General features: G+C 41.8%; 1 protein-coding gene across 3 annotated transcripts in view; it reads right to left on the bottom strand.

Moving 5' to 3' along the window:
- The window catches only part of tsnare1 (T-SNARE Domain Containing 1), a 1,025,035-nt gene extending 1,013,732 nt beyond the window's left edge, over positions 1–11,303 (bottom strand). For all 3 annotated transcript variants that reach the window (XM_063040571.1, XM_063040581.1, XM_063040628.1), the window contains exon 1: positions 11,251–11,303. The gene's annotated coding sequence lies outside the window, so the exon portion shown is untranslated. The remainder of the gene's footprint in view (positions 1–11,250) is intronic.
- Positions 11,304–13,447: the final 2,144 nt, after the last annotated feature.

Genomic DNA, 13,447 nt, shown 5'->3' with positions numbered 1-13,447 from the left:
AGCATTGTGACATGAGTGTGAGCAGGCAGAACAGATGAATGTTGTCACTTAGCCTATCAAACGTGCTCACAGGTAAAGGCAATCCAACAGATTTGTGCACTTATCATATTTGTGTACTCAGAGACAGCCCTGACAACATTAATTTTGGTGTTCTGGCTCTCTATTGTTGAAAGGTTTTAGAATATTTATGTTCTTCCAAAAGGTGTTTGGACCCTCAAAGGTGTCTCATCAATTACAATGTCCTTCAAATATGTACGCCAAAGGAACCATTTGTTAACCAAAGTACGGAAGTAAACAGTATCATTGTAACTATTGAAATTGTATTCGGCAGACTGAAATCAGTGCAAGAAGTCATTCATTGGCGATGCAGCACGAGGTCATAAAAGAGCTTGGGTGTTTTTAGCGGTGGGCTGCAATCTGCACGGTGTCAATAAAAAGAAGAGAGCCATCATTGGAGTAGCCATTGTATGAGTGGGCCAGCGTTAGAGCGGTCAGGATTTGGCTCAACATGTTTAGGCCAGAACAGGCTTGGGAAAGCACAGGCAGAGGTTCGAAGTAACTAAGTAATCAGGGATCCAGTAAATAGTATTTCCTGTTAGTATATAGCTAGTGCACTGAGAATGGGTCTGAAGGTCATGGTAGGTGAGACATGGGAATTCCGGAAGAGCTCCAGTCTCCATGATAACTGCATACACGTGAAGTACTTTGAGCTGCAGCTCCTTAGAGAGAACAAGGACTGGAGCTGCAGCTGGTCAGCCTGCATCTCCATTCCACCGAGATTCAAAACAGAGCATCATAGGAAGTCATTCCTGCCTCTGGCCATCAAACTTTACAACTCCTCCCTTGGAGGGTCAGACACCCTGAGCCAATAGGCTGATCCTGGACTTATTTCCTGGCATAATTTGCATATTACTATTTAACTATTTATGGTTTTATTACTATTTAATGATTTATGGTGCAACTGTAACGAAAACCAGTTTCCCCTGGGATCAATAAAGTATGACTACGACTATCTCATATGGGGAAATGAGGTGGTAATAGATAGGACCCACAGGGAGGATGTTACCACAAAGGTACAGGAGGCCGTTGCCTGTTTGACTGTCAGGGGAGAGAAAGGGAATAGGCAGCCAGTGCAGAGTACCCCTGCAGCCATTCCCTTCAATAATGTATACTGCTTTGTAGAGTTTGTTGGGGGGGTGGGGGGGGAGAGGAGTGATGACTCACCTGGGGGAAGCCACAGCGACCAGGTCTCCAGAACGGAGTCTGGCCCTGTGGCTCAGAAGGGAAGGTAGAAGAAGAGGAATGCAGTAGCGATAGGAGGTTCCAACATTATTAGAGCAGAAAGCAGATTCTGTGGATGTGAAAGAGACACCCAGATGGTATGTTGCCTCCCAAGTGCCAGGGCCAAGGAAGCCTCAGATTGGGTCCAAGATTTTCTAAAGTGGGAGGGTGAACAGCCAGAAGTCATGGTACACATTTGGTACCAATGATTTCAGTAGGAAAAGCATGGAGATTCTGAATAGAGAATATTCCGAGTTAGGTAGAAAGCTGAAAATGGTGGTAATCTATGGATTGCTGCTTGTGCCATGGGCCAGGAAGGGCAAGAACTGGATGATTTAGCAGATGAATGTGTGGCTGAGAAATTAGTGCAGGAGACAGGAATTAGTGCAGATTTCTGGATTATTGAGGTCTCTTCTGGGGAAGGTATGACCTGTACAAATAGGACGGGTTTCACCTGAACCCGACTGGGACCGATGAACTTGCAGGGAGGTTTGCTAAAGCTGTGAGGGAGGATTTAAACTAATTTGATGGGGAATAGAACCGGAGTGGTAGGGCAAATTATATATAACTAGATGCAGTGAGTAGTGACACTGTGAGAGATGACAGGGAAGATGATGGGGCAAAATTTCAGTCAGTGAGATGAGTTAACTTCTAACAGGGTGCCAAAAATCAAAAAGGGCGATGAACACAGAACTGAAAGTGTTAAAATGAATGCATGCAGTATACAGAATAAGATCGATGATTATTAGGACAGATAAGTCCCCGAGGCCTGACGGAATATTCCCCAGGCTGCTCCACGAGGCAAGAGAAGAGATTGCTGAGCCTCTGGCTAGGATCTTTATGTCCTCGTTGTCCACGGGAATGGTATCAGAGGATTGGAGGGATGCGAATGTTGTTCCCTTGTTCAAAAAAGGTAGTAGGGATAGACCGGGTAATTATAGACCAGTGAGCCTTACGTCTGTGGTGGGAAAGCTGTTGGAAAAGATTCTTAGAGATAGGATCTCTGGGCATTTAGAGAATCATGGTCTGATCAGGGACAGTCAGCATGGCTTTGTGAAGGGCAGATCGTGTCTAACAAGCCTGATAAAGTTCTTTGAGGAGGTGACCAGGCATATAGATGAGGGTAGCGCAGTGGATGTGATCTATATGGATTTTAGTAAGGCATTTGACAAGGTTCCACAAGGTAGGCTTATTCAGAAAGTTAGAAGGCATGGGATCCAGGGAAGTTTGGCCAGGTGGATTCAGAATTGGCTTGCCTGCAGAAGGCAGAGGGTGGTGGTGGTGGAGGGAGTACATTCAGATTGGAGGATTGTAACTAGTGGTGTCCCACAAGGATCTGTTCTGGGACCTCTACATTTTGGGATTTTTATTAACGACCTGGATGTGCGGGTAGAAGGGTGGGTTGGCAATTTTGCAGACGACACAAAGGTTGGTGGTGTTGTAGATGATGTAGAGGATTATCAAAGATTGCAGAGAGACATTGATAGGATGCAGAAGTGGGCTGAGAAGTGGCAGATGGAGTTCAACCCGGAGAAGTGTGAGGTGGTACACTTTGGAAGGACAAACTCCAAGGCAGAGTACAAAGTAAATGGCAGGATACTTGGTAGTGTGGAGGAGCAGAGGGATCTCAGGGTACATGTCCATAGATCCCTGAAAGTTGCCTCACAGGTGGATAGAGCAGTTAAGAAAGCTTATGGGGTGTTAGTTTTCATAAGTCGAGGGATAGAGTTTAAGAGTCGTGATGTAATGATGCAGCTATATAAAACTCTTGTTAGGCTACACTTGGAGTATTGTGTTCAGTTCTGGTCGCCTCACTATATGAAGGATGTGGAAGCATTGGAAAGGGTACAGAGGAGATTTACCAGGATGCTGCCTGGTTTAGAAAGTATGCATTATGATCAGAGATTAAGGGAGCTAGGGCTTTACTCTCTGGAGAGAAGGAGGATGAGAGGAGACATGATAGAGGTATACAAGATATTAAGAGGAATAGATAGAGTGGATAGCCAGCGCCTCTTCCCCAGGGCACCACTGCTCAATACAAGAGGACATGGCTTTAAGGTAAGGGGTGGGAAGTTCAAGAGGGATATTAGAGGAAGGTTTTTTACTCAGAGAGTGGTTGGTGCGTGGAATGCACTGCCTGAGTCAGTGGTGGAGGCAGATACACTAGTGAAGTTTAAGAGACTACTAGACAGGTATATGGAGGAATCTAAGGTGGGGGCTTATATGGGAGGCAGGGTTTGAGGGTCAGCACAACATTGTGGGCCGAAGGGCCTGTACTGTGCTGTACTATTCTATGTTCTATCTTGTAGCGCAGTTTAGAGATCGGCAGAAACATTTTGAGCATCTGAATCATGGCTGGGAGTTTAACATTCAAGGATAAACACTGCCTCGAAGGAAAGGCAGGTAAGCAGAGGGGTGGGGTGGCTCTGTTGGTAAAAAAATTAATTCATATCGTCAGAAAGAGGTCACACAGAATCAGAAGGTGTTGAATCCTTGTGGGTAGAGTTAAGAAACTGCAAGGGTAAAAAGATCCTGATTCGAGTTATATACACACCTCAGATCAGTAGCTAGGATATAGTATGCATATTACAACAGGAGACAGAGAAGGCATCTCGAAAGAGCAATGTTGCAATAAACAATGGGTGATTTCAATATGCAAGTACTTTGAGAAAATCAGGGAATTTGTAGAATGCTATGGGACAGCTTTTCAGAGCAACTTGTGCTTGAGTCAACGAGGGGACCAACAATTCTGGATTGGATGTTATATTATCACCCAGATTAGATTAGCGTGTTTAAGGTCAAGGAATCCTTAGGAAGCAGTGATCATAATATGATCGATTTCACCCTGCAGTTTGAGAAAGGGAAGCTAAAACTAGCTGCAATGGTACTATAATGGAGTAAAGAGAATTAGAAAAACATGAGAGGGAGCTGGCCAAAGTCAACTGGCAAGGGACACGAGCAGGAATCATGGCAGAACAACACTGACTGGTGTTTCTGGGAGAAATTCAGAAGGCCCAAGAAAGGTACATCTCAAAGATGAAAAAGTATTCTGAAGGGAGGATGAGGCAAGCATGTCTGACAAGGGAACTCAAAGACATCATAAAAGAACTAGAGAGGAAATCTAATATAGCAAAAATTAGTGAGAAGGTAGAGGATTTGGAAGCTTTTAAAAAGCAACACCAAAACAACTAAAAAAGCCATAAAGAGAGAAAAGATTAAATATGAGGGTAAGCTAGCCAATAATATGAGAACAAAGAAAAATTCAGATCTATAAACAGTTAATAAAAAAAGAGGTGAGTGGTATCACACTGCTGGAATATGATGCTGGAGAGGTAGTAATAGGGGACAGTGAAATGGTGGACGAGCTCAAGTATTTTGCGTCTGTCTTCATTGTGGAAGACACTAGCAGATTGCCAAAATGTGAGAGGGTCAGGATAGAAGTAAGTTTTGTTGCTATTGCTAAGATGATGCTCAAGAAGCTGAAAAGTCTGAACATAGATGTCACCTGGACCAGATGGAGTACAACCCAGGGTTCTGAAAGAGATAATTGAAAAGATTGTGCAGGCACTAGTAATGATCTTTCAAGAATCATTAGATTCTGGAATGGTTGCAGAGGACTGGAAAATTGTCAATGTCACTGGGGAGGGAAGCAGAAGAAAGGAAGTTATAGACTAGTGAGTCTGACTTCAATGGTTGTAAAAGTGTTGGTGTCTATTAATAAGGATGATTTTTCTGATCACCTGGAGGCACATAACAAAATAGGCCAAAAATAGAATGGCCTTCTGAAAGGGAAATCTTGCCTGACAATCTGTTGAAATTCTTTAAGGAAATTACAGCAGGATAGTCAAAGGAGAGTCAATGGATATTATCTATTTGGATTTTCTGAAGGCCATTGTCATGGGCACAATTGGCTGCTTAACAAGATAAGAGCCCATGATATTATAGAGAAGATTCTAGCATGGGTTGATTAGCTGGAAGGAGGCAAAAAGTGGGAATAAAGGGGGCCTTCTCTGATTAGCTACTGGTGACTAGTGGTGTGCCACAGGGGTTAGAGTTGGGATCACTTCTTTTCACGTTACAGTCATTGATTTGGATGAAGGAATTTATGGCTTTGTGGCTGACACAAAGGGAGGTGGAGGTACAGGCACAGGCAGTATTGAGGATGCAGTGTGTCTGCAGAAAGACTTAAGACACATTGGAACAATGGGTAAAGAAGGGCAAATGGAATACTGTGTCAGGAAGTACATTCCTTCTACCGAAGTGCATGACCATAAAGACATTGACTATTTTCTAAATGGGGAGAAAATCCAAAACTCAGAGGTGCAAAAGGACCAGGGAGTCATCTGGCAGGGCTCCTTAAAGATTAACGTGCAGGTTAAGTTGATGGTAAGAAAGGCAAATGCAATGTTAGCATTCATTTAGAGAGGACTAGAACACAAAAGCAAGTATGTAATGCTGAGGCTTTATAAGGAATTAGTCAGACTGCACTGGGAATACTGTGAGCAGTTTTGGGCCCCTCGCCTAAGAAAGGGTATAATGGTATTCAGAGACAGTCCAGAAGAGATTCAGGAGAATGATCCCACGAATAAAAGAACTAACATTCAACAAGCGTTTGATGCCACTGGGCCTGTACTCACTGGAGATTAGAAGAATGAGGGGTGGATCTCATTGATGAGATTAAAAGGCCCAGATAGAGTGGATGTGGAGAGGATGTTTCCTACAGGGTAGATTATAGGACCACATGACACAGCCTCAGAATTGAGGGATATCCATTTAGAACAGAGACGAGGAAAAACATACAGGGCAAGTCACTAGGTATATTTAAAATGGAGGTTGACAGGTTATTGATTAATCATTGTGTCAAAAGGTTACAGGAAGAAGGCAATAGAATGTGGTTAAAAGGGATAATAAATCAGCAATGATGGAATGGCAGAGGAAATTTGATGGGCCAAATTGCCTAACTCTGCTCCTATGTGTTAAGGTCTTGTGTCATTGAATCACCTGATGTTGCCTTCACTGTTATGTGTATAAAAATTAAATGCATTTTTGGGTTTGTGAGCCTCTACCAAGAGTGTCTCCAGAATGATGCCAGCTTGTTGTGCTGAATAAAGACTTCTACATCACCAGCTTCAATCTCTCACCGATGACTTCATTCATAGTCAAAACCACTCCAATAATCCTAAAACATCATCTTTAAAAATGGACTCCTACATCTTCCCGACCACTGAAGACAAGCTAACTGGCCTATAATTTCCTTCCTTCTGCTTCCCTCCCTTTCTTAAAGAGTAGAATGACATTTGCAATTTTCCAGTCCTCTGGAACCAATCCAGAATCTAGTGGTTCTTGAAAAATCATTGCTAATGTCTCCACAATCTCTTCAGTCACATATCTTTAACTGCCTTTATCTGCCTTCAGACCCTTCAGCTTCCCAAGCAGCTTTTCCTTGGTGATAGCAACTACACTCACTATTGCCCCCTGACACTCTCAAACTTACGGCAACCTGCTAGTGTCTTCCACAGTGAAGACGAACACAAAATACTTATTAAGTTCGTCCACTCATCAGCACCTCTCAGGCATCATTTTCTTTTAGTATCTTATTTTACATTATTGACTAGCTTACCTTCATATTTTATTTTAATTTCCTTATGGCTTTTTTAGTTGTCTTATGTTGGGGTTTAAAAGCTTCCCAATCCTATACCCTCCAACTAATTTTGGCTATACTATATGCCCTCTCTTTTGCTTTTATGGTCACAACTGAATTCCCTTATCAGCCCTGTTGCCTCATCCCCCTTTGGAATACTTCATCATCTATGGGATGTATCTATCCCTGTACGTTCCGAATTGAACCCAGAAACTCCAGCAATTGCTGTTCTCCTGCCATTCCTGCTAGTGTCCTCTTCCGACCAACTTTGGCCAGCTCCTCTCTCATGCCTCGGTAATTCCCTTTACTCCACAGCAATAATGACACATCTGACTTTAGCACCTCCCTTCAAACTGCAGGGGAAATCCTATCATGTGGCAACTGCTCCCCTAATTGTCCTTTACTTTAAGCTCCCTATTCAAATCAGATTGATTACACAACAACCAATCTAGCATTGCATTTCCCCTAGTAGGCTCAACACAAGCTGCTCTAAAAAGCCATCGTGCAGGTATTCTACAAATTTTCTCTCTTGGGATAGAGCACTAACCTGATTTTTCCAACGTACCTGCAAATTGAAATTCCCCATGACTATCAAAACATTGTCCTTTGTACATTCCTTTTCTATCCCTCGTTGTAATTTGCATCTCACATCTTACCTAACGTTCAGAAGCCTGTATGTAACTTCCATCAGGGAATTCTTACCCTTGCAGTTTCTTAGGTCTACCCACAAGGATTCAACACCTTCCGATCCTACGTCACCTCCGAGGATTTGAATTCATTTTTACCAGCAGAACTACCCACCCACCTTTCTTAGAGACAATGTGCACCCTTGAATGTTAAGCTCCTAACTATGATCTTCCTTTAGCCATGACTCAAATGCCCACAACATCATACCTGCCAATCTTTAACAGCACTGCAAGATAATCTACCTTATTCTGTATACTGCATGCATTCAGACAAACCACTTTCAGTCCTGTATTCTTCACCCTTTTTGATTTTGGATCCCAGTTACAAGTTTACTCATCCAACTGACTGCAATTTTGCCCCATCATCTGCCTATCATTCCTTATAGTGTCACTACCCACTGCATCTTGTTGTATACAATTTGCCTTATTCTCAGCCCTATTACTGAGTTTCCCATCCCCTGTCATATTACTTTAAATCCTCCCCACAGATTTAGCAAACCAATCCATAACTCCATTGGTCCCAATCAGCTCCAGTGAAACCCATCCTTTTTGTACAGGTCATGCCTTGCCCAGAGGAGATCTTAATGATTCGGAAATCTGAAACCTTCCCCCCACCCCACACTAATTCCTCAGCCACACATTCATCTGCCAAATCAACCAATCTTTACGCTTACCAGTACGTTTCTGAACCACAGAGCCAGACTCAGTATCAGAGATCCTGACACTGTGCCTTCCCAGGGTAGGTCATCTCACCACCCTCCAACAGTATACTTATGGAGGAATATGGCCACAGGGGTACTCTGCAATGGCTTCCCTTTCTCTCTCCTGACAGCCACCCAAGTACCTAGCTCCTGTAGCTCCAATCCAATCTATCACCTCCTCATTCTCCCATATGAGCCAAGGGTCATCCAGCTGCAGCTCCAGTTCCTTAACACAGTCTCTAAGGAGCTACAGCTCAATGCACTCACATACTGATATAGTTATCAGGGAGACCTTCAGTCTTTCAGAGTTCCCACATCTCACATAAAGAGCACACCACTAAACTTGCTGGTATTTCACTTAATTCATTCTTCCCTCTACCAGTAAATGTTCCCCGTGCCACTGGCTGTAACACAAGTCCAAAGCATGATTGGTCCACCCCCGAGCTTAACAGTTGGAGAGGGGTTCTTTCCATGAAATTCTGCACCCTTTTTTCTCCAAACATACCTTTACTCATTGCGGCCCAAAAGTTCTATTTTAACTTCATCAGTCCACAGGACTTGTTTCCAAAATGCATCAGGCTTGTTTAGATGTTCCTTTGAACCTTTTGAATAGAACTTTTTGGCCGCAATGTTGTTAGCAGTCTCAATGCTAATAGCTAAATGCTAATGCAAATAGCTTTTCTATTTCTTTTGCAAACTTTCCTTGTACTGTGATGTGGCTTGCTTGGCAGATTTGAGCATTTTGCCGACAGTCTCAACTTCATAGCAGTCTGTGTCAATGAATTTGTTAATTTTGCAAGACATCAGATTCACAAGATTCACAATTATATTATATTATCATTAAGTCTTTTTTTATTCTATTACAACTTTAAGCAAGTCTACAGGGAGTTTGGCTTCATCACGTAGGACATCAATAGAGTAGCTCCTTAGCAGCTAGCCAGCCAGTTGAAATAACATTAGCTATGCTAATAAATGAATGACACCTGTTAAACTCACCTCAACATGTCTTTTACAGTCATCTAACCCACCATGGGCAATAGAAAAGTCACTGTTGCAAACAGTGCAGCAAGCAACACTGTCATTATGTTTGACCCCTATTAGGCAGGGGTATACTTTAGTATAGGCTGGGGTGATGTACGTTTTATATTTTCTCTTTTTGGAACACTCTGCCATGGTGCTGCAGGACACTAAACTGAACTGATGGACAATGAAAGAGAGAGAGGGTCAACTGTAAAGCCCACCCACAGAGAAAACGGATAGGTCTACTTAGCACAAAGAGAGACCAATCAGGATTGTCTCTCTCTCTTTCTCTCTCTCCCTCTCCCCCTCCCTCTCTCTCTCCCCTCCCCCTCCCACTCTCCCCCCTCGCTCACTCTCAAAAAAATTGATTTCTGGGATATTGTATATAATTTGCGGGCGTCAGGGAGCCACTATCAATATGCAGGAGACTCCCGGAACTTCCGGGAAAGGTGGGATGTCTACCATTCCCACTTCATTATCATATCAGATCCAGATGCACATAACTGACTCTGCCTCAATTATCTCTTTACCCTGCTGTGGTATGGCATCCAATTACTTACACATGATGACATATTACAAAATGTATTTGTACCATAAGCATTATGGAAATCTAAGTTTCAAAAAGTTATATGGTTTCAAAGATAACTGAAGTCTATTAAGTAGTTTCTGCATCATCATCTCACAATTAAAGCAGCCAACTAGCTTCTTTAGTGCAATTAAGAAATTTTAAATGGACAATAAGTGACTTGGGGATATGTGTGCAATCAGCATATTCCCATTATGTTGTTAGCAAATCTCACAGAACATTCTTTTCAGTGAGTCACATTACTTGAGGACTGGAGTGGTATGCAGTGCTCTAAACTGAAGCTTTCTACCATGCACAAAGAATGATTGATTGGAAAACATGTTAACTTTAGCAGAAGGGTGGAAATTGGAAAGTGCTAAACAATTTCACCATTCTACTTTCAATTGACCAGATTTTCAGCTTGATTTTTTTTCTTTAAAAGACAAAACATATTTTTTTTTATTTTTAGGCTGAGAGCCATGTATGTGCATATATTACTTTTATGTCTATGTTTAAAGACAAAGAAAAAGTAAATGAAAATAAACGTATTCAAAACTATTTTAAACTGAACCTTCATTAAAATACTTCAGTCAAAACATAACATAGGATTTGACAAATGATGCAGTAATTCACAATAATTCAATCTTTACTGGATCATAGGACTATCACATGTAAGACCGACAAGACAGCGTTGGAAGTTTCAGAATTATTTATTTACTTCCATTTTACACTGTCAACTCATGGGAAGTAAATTGGAGACAAAAACCTTTAAGTGTGAACTTAACTCTAAATGATTACTTAGAAAAAGGTCTGACAGATTCAATATCCATCAAAAAATACTAGCGATTAACAGCAATTAGATTTACTTGCAGTTATCAAACAAGGCTTTCAACTGTGTTAGCCCTGAGTGTACATAGATCTCATCAATCATTTCCAAACCATGGATATTGAAACCTGCTCTAAAAACACTATTAATCTAACACGATATTATGGTTAATATTAACTGCTTGTGAAGAGGTCCTTTTTAAACATAAGGTGGTGCGTACAAAGTACCGCCACAGATCAAAGAGAGAGTGGTAGTTTGCATTCCCACCCCTTTTCTATGGAAAGCTCGCCTGGGACAATCCAAACTATTATGGCTGATTAATTTCAAGCATCAGATTGCGTTTTCTGACTTTTTGCATACACGTCAAAAATACTGTTTTTATATACGGAAAAGGATTTAAATACAGAGGGTCATTGATTCCTGAATAAACATATCATATGGAATTATGCAATAAACATTTACAATTCATATCACATATGCACAAAGAAGTCCGTTTCTATTCTAGCAACCATATAAAACAAAACAATTACCTGCCCCGCGGTGACTGGATGTTGTAAGTCCGCAGAAACAACCAGCTGCAAACCCCAAACGTCACGTGTACAAGGATCAAACCCATGTCGCGATGCCTATCGGGACTTGTAGTTCAAATTGCGTGGAACGGAAAGGAAACAAACCGCAACTGCACACTTCGTGGAACTATCCTCCCCAACATGCAGAGCGAAGCCAGTTATTGAGTTGCTCTGCCTGCTATTAGTAGGTGGTTGAGATGTTTGTTGTTTGTGCCTCACTGAGCACGTACATAATGTGTCATAAGAAATTGAAGAAGTATGTTTGAAGTTTTAGAAGCAGTATGTGATAGCCTTTGATGTCAATATTCCTGAATACCACTGGATAGTTTCTGTGTGCTCTTACAATTCGGAAATAGGCATCTTGAATCTGTTTCTAGAAAGGTGTCGTGCTTGATGACGTTAAGTAAGCATGTTCATTGTAAAGATTTTGCAGTGCGATAAATTGCATGAATTGATCATGCAGATATCAACAAGTAGGGCTTCCCAATCTGGGGTCCACGGACCCGTCGGTTAATAGTAAGGATGAATAGCATAAAACAGGTTGAGGACCGCTGGTAGAGGGAAAGAAAAGCAAGCAACCTGCTGCTGTTATTTCAAAATATTCTTTCCAACTGATGAAAAACAGTAACATGAAAGGAAAAAAACTATAGATGATGGAAACCTGAAATAACTGGAAATGCTAAGGTATGAAGGAAAGGGAACGATGGAAAGAGAATCAGAGTAGGTCATAATGAAGGGTCTCGGCCTGAAATGCCGACTGTTTATTCTCCTCCATAGATGCTGCCTGAGTTTCGCCAGCATTTAGTATGTGTTACAAAGATCCCTCAGAACTGGGAAAACAGAAAAATTAGTACCAACGTGTAGGTTGGGTGGAGGGAGATGGATGGCACAAAGAGAATCTGATAGGTAACGTCGTGGATAAGTGGGGTCTCTCTTAACCCCCTCCCCGATTCAGGACGTATATCAGAAGTGTTGTATATGCAGTGCCGCCAGCATTGTCTAAGACCCCTCCTGTCCTACCGTTAGGCAAAAGGTAACAGATCAGAAGAACCGGAATTGTGAGGCTGGATAACGGCTTCTTCCCCCTGGCTGCATGATTTCTTAACACACTGCTGCCACCCAGCACACATGGTACACCCTGCCTGAGTGTCCTGCCCACTCCGCAGCTCACAAACACACTCTCATCTTGCATTGGTCACTCTCCATATTTGTACTGCAGCTTGTTTATTATGATAGTGCCAGTGACCTTATACTGTCTTACACAAACATACCCTTTGCACTTTATGACAACCTGTCAAGGTTCAGGCCATGCCAATTAGGGATATGTGCTAATTTTATTTTGTGTATTTTGTATGTGCTGGACCGTAACTATATGTGTTGTGTGTGAGGATGTATTGTGACTCCAGAAAAATTATATTTTCTTTAGCTGTCTTCATGTGTTTGGTTGAATGACAATAAATTTGAACTTGAAGCTGCAAATTAAGTCATCTGGTCATTGGGTTAATGGGGAACAGTCAGGGAGAAGGAGAGAATGTGATGTTTTTAATAAACTGTGAAATGAGGGTGGTTAGAAGGAATGCAAACAACAGAATGTAAGAGTTGCCAAATGCAGGGCATACCAGCAAGTCATGCTGTGCCAATGGAGAGAGGGAAAAAACTGAGCCCACTTCACAAATGTTTGACCTGGCTTGCGCTAGTACAGTCAACAAAAGCCAGTTACCTGAAATTGTAGAATTCCATAGCGAGTTTGGAGGGCTGTCATATGGCCAGATAGAAAGTGTGGAGCTGGCAATCAAGTATGTAATGTACCTCTGGTTTTTCCTCATTAAAGAAATGCTGTCCTTATTTTTCTTTAAGGGTTCTTAATTTTTATTTGAAAATCAACTGTATACAAATTAATACCACTCCATTTATTCTCAGGTCATGATGGCAACAGACTGGGCAGATTCCAACTGTTCTAAGAACCCACCTTGGAGATAATGCTTATTTAATATTTGTCTTATTTATTAAAGTACCTCTAAAAAGTAACTTGCTATGGTGCATAGTGGGGAGTTATAGAATCAATGTGGCCAATTGCCAAAAAGAATTATTTTTGCACAATTTAATTATTCCTATTTCCTCATACTTTGCTGAGAGATTGAGCTGATTGGGGAATGAA

The sequence above is a fragment of the Mobula hypostoma genome, chromosome 1 (genome assembly GCF_963921235.1).
Source record: "Mobula hypostoma chromosome 1, sMobHyp1.1, whole genome shotgun sequence".
In the NCBI taxonomy this organism is placed as follows: Eukaryota; Metazoa; Chordata; class Chondrichthyes; order Myliobatiformes; family Myliobatidae; genus Mobula; species Mobula hypostoma.
The sequence above is the reverse complement of the archived record's forward strand: the minus strand, read 5'-3'. Positions and strand labels throughout refer to the sequence as shown.